The 6,000-nt window shown below is 35.4% G+C and overlaps 1 long non-coding RNA gene across 1 annotated transcript; it reads left to right on the top strand.

Moving 5' to 3' along the window:
- The first annotated feature begins 2,374 nt into the window (after nucleotides 1-2,374).
- LOC145156899 (uncharacterized) lies at nucleotides 2,375-3,259 on the top strand. Its single transcript, XR_013736964.1, has 4 exons — nucleotides 2,375-2,737; nucleotides 2,840-2,907; nucleotides 2,985-3,024; nucleotides 3,138-3,259. It is a non-coding gene; the product is annotated as an uncharacterized LOC145156899 (long non-coding RNA).
- Nucleotides 3,260-6,000: the final 2,741 nt, after the last annotated feature.

The raw sequence follows: 6,000 nt of genomic DNA, 5'->3' as shown, positions 1-6,000 counted from the left end.
CAAAACTTTCGTTTGCCTTTTGACTTGGATCTGGTTTTGTTGGAAGATTGAGAAGTTCTACTTCTCTCTGTTGTTCTTCCTCTGGCATTCAAACCTTCGGCTTTAGCATCACTTGAACCACCACCAGTAATATGCTTCATCTTCTCTTTGGAATCCAAAGCTGTATAGACTTCATCTAAAACTAGAGTGTCACGGCTATAGATAATAGTATCACGAAAATGGCTATAGGATTCTGGCAACGACGACAGTAAGAATAGAGCCAAGTCTTCATCTTCATACTGAACATCCATATTCTCTAAGTTATTTACTAACTCTTTAAATGTGGATATATGTTCAGTTAAAGAGCCTCCTTCAATCATCTTGAGATTGAACAACCGTTGCTTCAAATGCAACTTGTTTGGTAAGCTCTTGGTCATCAATAGTTGCTCCAACTTTAGCCATAAAGAAGCCGCTAACGTTTCTTTTAGAACATCTTGCAAAACATCGTTTGACAAGTGCAAACGAATCTGGGATAAAGCCTTCAGATCTTTCATCTCCTTTTCTTCTTCGGTCCATGTATCGGGCATCTTATTGAAACCCAAAAGCGCCTTGTGTAAATCCATCTGAATGAGAATGTCTCTCATTTTTACTTGCCACAACGGAAATCGGGTGTTACGATCCAGTAGTGGAATATCGTATTTTACCGAAGACATGATTAATTACTTGATAAAATGATCCCAACGAGCTAATATCACAACCCGGATGCTCTGATACCAATTGTTGTAAAATACGACGGATCCAAATTGACTTAAATAATATTAGCTCAATGCGGAATGGGATCAAAAATTATCAAAGCGTAATAATCACAACGTAATACGAATAAAATAAATAGAATAGAGACACAGGAATTTACGTGGAAACCCAAATCGGGAAAAAACCACGGGCGGAGGAAGCCGAGAAACAATTCAGTATAATTTGCAGTGTTTACAGGGATTATGAAAGATATTACAAATAGAGTGGGAGAGCTAATATACACGGTAGTGTATCAATATATATATATATATATATATATATATATATATATATATATATATATATATATATATATATAATGCTTTTATATATATATTTAATTGTGGTTGGGTTGATATTCAACCTTTCTGTCTTAGGCTATTTATAGCCAAAACAAAAACATATGAAAGGAAAGAAAGAAGACGTCCAAAATTGTAGGCGGAAAAATTTGTAGGCGCCTAATAATTGACCACCGTCCATTCTTCATTCCAAATTCTCATATATATATTATAATATTTGACCACCGTCCATTCTCATTTCAATTAACATATATATTACTATTCATAGTCAAACTATGAATAGTAAATGATAAGTTACGGAAATAACTCCTGAACTATTTGCCACTTGCTAATTTTGGAGGCAACTTTTCCACAATTTTATTAGGAAATAACTTATTAGCTCAACTAAATTAATATAAATTTACCCTTTTACTGCTATACATTATCCTTAGCCATGAGTTCCAACAAATTTACTAAATTTTTGTAAGAGTTGTATAAAAAGGTTATTGTATGCAAAGAAAAGGTAGCACCAAAGAAAGGAAAGAGTGAGTTTGAGGTTTTTGCTGTTCCTACTAGGCTAGGATGACTTGACCAACAATTGAAGTGGGTCAAATTTTCGTCTTTTGGCAAAAACTTTTAATCGAGGGCTATACTTTTGATCAAAAATAAAAAAACATATACTCTTATCTATAAGCTTATTCCTCATGCTCTAGCTACTTGTAACAGGTGTTGATGTTTCCTTTCAATCTTGCGGTTTTGTTGTGGGGTGTAAGGTACAATGAACAAAAAAAAGTTTTTAGCAATTTTGGTTCACAAACTCAGTACCATTATACTGTTACTGCAGCAGGAACAATGCAGAAAACAGAAAAACAACAGCTAACCTTGCCTCTGTATTAAATCCCCGTTTTTGCCCTTAGACCCAAATCAAACAATGACAATAACCAAGCAAATGAAAGTAAATAGAGAATAACAATAGATTTACGTGATTCAGCAAGCTTGCCTACATCCACACTAGAAGAGAGAGTAATTTGTATTAGGTTAAGAAATTGACCTCACTTTTCCCTCTACAATTTTCGTGTTGTATTTTTCTGTCTTCCTTCACCGAGTATATCATAACAAGATACGTGGGCCATATAACTTGCGCCAAAACAATTTGGGCTGTTAACTAAAATAAACTGGGTTCAACTTACAATTCTCCACCTCTAACTCATTTGATAGCACTACAAGAATAAGCATCTATAAGGACTTTTGTCTTAAAGGACTTTTGTCTTAAAGGCTCTTTTGTCTTAAAGAAGGTTTCCAATTTCAATTTCTTTATTGTCTCTTGACCTTATTCTTGGATTGCAATCCTTCTATTCTTCACCTTTGAGAAACTACTACTTGTATCACCTGCAGCTTGGAATTGAAATTGGAATGGGAATCAGAAGCAAACAAAGGATTCTGCAAAACTACCAGGGTCACCAAAGGACTACATCCATGTCCGAGCAAGAAGGGTTCAAGCTAATGATAGCCATAGTGTTGCTGAAAAAGGGCATGTCAATTCCATTCCATTCTATTCGTTTCAATTCCGTTCCATTCTTTTCTTATGAAGCCAATTGACATTCTTCTTCTGGAAATCTCCGGTCAGAAGAGAAAAAATCAGTGAGAGGATGAAGTTCCTTCAAGATCTGGTTCCTGGTTGCAACAAGGTACAAAGAAAAAATTATTATTTATTATATATGAAAATTTTGTACAAATTGTTTGTAATTTGAGATGGGATTTTTCTTTTTATTTTTTATTTTTAATTAAAGGTGACAGGAACGGTTGTTATGTTGATGAGATTATGATTTACGTACAATCATTACAGAGGCAAGTTGAGGTATATACAGACTAATTCAAAGATAAATATGTTACTTTTCTTAATTGTCTAAATACTAATATATCGATTTTGTGTAGTTCTTGTCAATGAAATTGGCAACCGTTAATCCTAGAACAGGTATGAACATAGAAGCTCTTTTATCTAAAGATATAAACGCTTTTCATACCATATCCAACTTTTTTGTCAAGGGGCATTTTAGTAATTCCCATACTTTTCTGTCTATTTTTTAGAGTTTCAAAAGGGCATCCATATCAAACGGCATGAAACCTATTAGTAAATGAATTCAAAGGCAAGATAGTCTAAGGCCCATGTTAGAAGGAGGAGGCGAGAACACATTTGGTGGCAACTTGTGGGGGTGAATCAATGTTTAATTTGTATAAAACTTTTAAACAATTTCAAATTATATAATATGTTTTGGTAAACAATTAATTGTATAAGATATTCAAATGCTTTGATATTGTATGATATTTTAATGTTTTTGTAGTTAAATTTAGTGTTTTTGTTCTTTTGTGTTTGAGAAAAGTAGAAAAATAATAAAAAAAATAGGAGCTTAATGTAAATTTTGTACATCTGTGGAGAAGACATTTTGTTGCTATAGACCTTGCTATAGGGATGGCAGGTTGTCTCTATAGGTCCAACAATGTGACGACAACCATGAACCAACAACGACGATGTCATATTTAAAAGGTACCTATGGTGAGGGTATCTATAGTGACGACTGAAACTATCTATTGCGACGAGGCTATAGCGACAAAGGCTATAGGGACAACTTGTCATCACAACCACCTATAGGGATGAATTTCTATAACCTATAGAGACAAAAAATGTCGTCCATATAGGTTTCGTTTCTTGTAGTGTAGACCTTAAATTATAGTTGATTCACCAAGGATAAATTGCACACCTTGATCAACATGATCTGATTCCACAAATCTAATAATTTGACATGTATTTCCACCTAAACATAAACCCACATCAATGGTTCATTTCAAATATCTCAGGACCCATTTCACAGCTTCCCAATGTGCCTTCCCCGGGTTCGCCATGAACCCGCTGACCATACTGACCGCCTGTGAAATATATGGACGTGTACACAACATTGCATACATCAAACTGCTGACTACACTGGAATAACGCACATGATCCATGTATGTCTTATCTTCCGTTGTAGTGGGAGATTGTCTACTAGAGAGCTTAAAATGTGGAGCCAATGAAGTCACCACTGACTTGACATTTTGCATCCCGAACCTTGAAATAACCTGCTCAATGTAGCCTTTATGGATCGATGATTCGATCTCTCTCTCTCTTCTAATCTCCATACCCAAAATTTTCTTAGCAATTCCCATGTCCTTCATCTCAAACTCTTTACCAAGTTGAGATTTTAGTCTATCTATCTCTACCTTGCTCTTCGAAGCAATAAACATGTCATCCACATACAAAAGAAGATAGATATAATCACCTCCATGAATTTTCCGTATGTAAACACAATAATCATACAGACTTCTGGAGAACCCATGCTTCAGCATGAAGGAGTCAAACTGCTTGTACCACTGACAGGGATATTGCTTCAATCCGTATAGTGATTTCCTGAAGCGACATACTTGACTTTCCTTCTCCATAACCATGTATCCCTCAGGTTGATACATATAGATTTCCTCGTCCAATTCTTCGTGCAAGAAAGCAGTTTTTACATCGAGTTGTTCCAGCTCCAAATCACCATGAGAAACAATACTAAAAAACACTCGAATAGAAGTGTCTTTCACTACTGGAGAAAATATCTCATTATAGTCCACTCCATCTCTTTGTTCAAACCCCTTAGTCACTAGCCTTGCCTTGTACCTTGTACCATCGAGTTCAGAAGGATCCTCATTTTTCTTGTACACCCACTTACAACCAATAACTTTCTTCTCTACGGGCAATGGGACCACCTCCCAAGTTTGGTTATTCCGAAGAGACTACATATCTTCTTCCATCGCAGCCGATCATTCTCACTATTGCCAGAATAGCTTCCTTAAAGGAGACCGACTCGTCTTCCTCCATCGAGAGTACGCACTCAACCAAATTTGAATGTCCAAGGTGCTTAAAGAGTTGATCAAACCCGAACTTTTGAACTTTTATATATGCTCGCCTCGACTTAAAATAAACTATCGTCGGCTTAGTACATCTACTTGCTAAACCGTCTCATATTCAATATCGTGGTGAATACCACCATGATATTCCTCGTGAACACAACTAGAACCTTGTTAGGTTTTAGGTGCTATATTAACTACTTGAGACTTGACCGTCTCAATGTCATCACCAATTGACACCGTAGCTTTTGAAGAAACTACATTTGAGTTCTCGTCAAAAGTAACATCTCTACTAATTATAAACTTAGAATCTTCCAAACACCAAATATGATAGCCTTTTACACCTGATGTATATCCCAAGAAAATTGCCTTCTTGGCTCTTTCTTCAAGCTTTCCTTCACTAATATGTTGTTCACCCAAAGATTATGAGTTTCTCATAATCTGCAATGTGACATCCCCATTTTCACGGCCAGAAAAGACTGATTTTGTTTATGCTTTATAAAAATCAGAGTACCTCTTTTAATAAAAATGTTGCAGAATTTGTTCTCAGAAAAACATGATAAATACGTTATCAAAGCATTTTCGAAGAAATGTATTTTTATTCATTTAAAACATTTGGGATGTCATCGTCAATATAGAAACATAAGCATAAACAGAACTTACATTCATTTTCACTAGTGATCTACATCTCTTTTAAATCTCTCAGTGCAAAGTAGCTTCGTATCGACACCTGTGATACAAATAAGCTGGAGTGGGTCTGTAACACCCTAAAATTTCAAACCAATTTTTCAAAATTGTAAAAACACATTTTTATTCATTAATTGTTTATAAAACACCATTGTATCACATAGTCAATCATAACATCATATCCCAAGATCATAATCTAGAAATCTCCTCGTGTGTGTACTGATCAAGCCGGCGCCTTCCCGCGATCCTCACTAGTACCTGAAACACATAACACAAACACTGTAAGCACGAAGCTTAGTGAGTTCCCCAAAATACCATATATAACACATATTAGCCACTC

Source organism: Lactuca virosa, chromosome 2 (genome assembly GCF_052849685.1).
Source record: "Lactuca virosa cultivar CGN04683 chromosome 2, Lactuca_virosa_CGN04683_v6, whole genome shotgun sequence".
NCBI lineage: Eukaryota > Viridiplantae > Streptophyta > Magnoliopsida > Asterales > Asteraceae > Lactuca > Lactuca virosa.
Note: the sequence above shows the minus strand (reverse complement) of the source record. Positions and strands in the feature narration are given on the sequence as shown.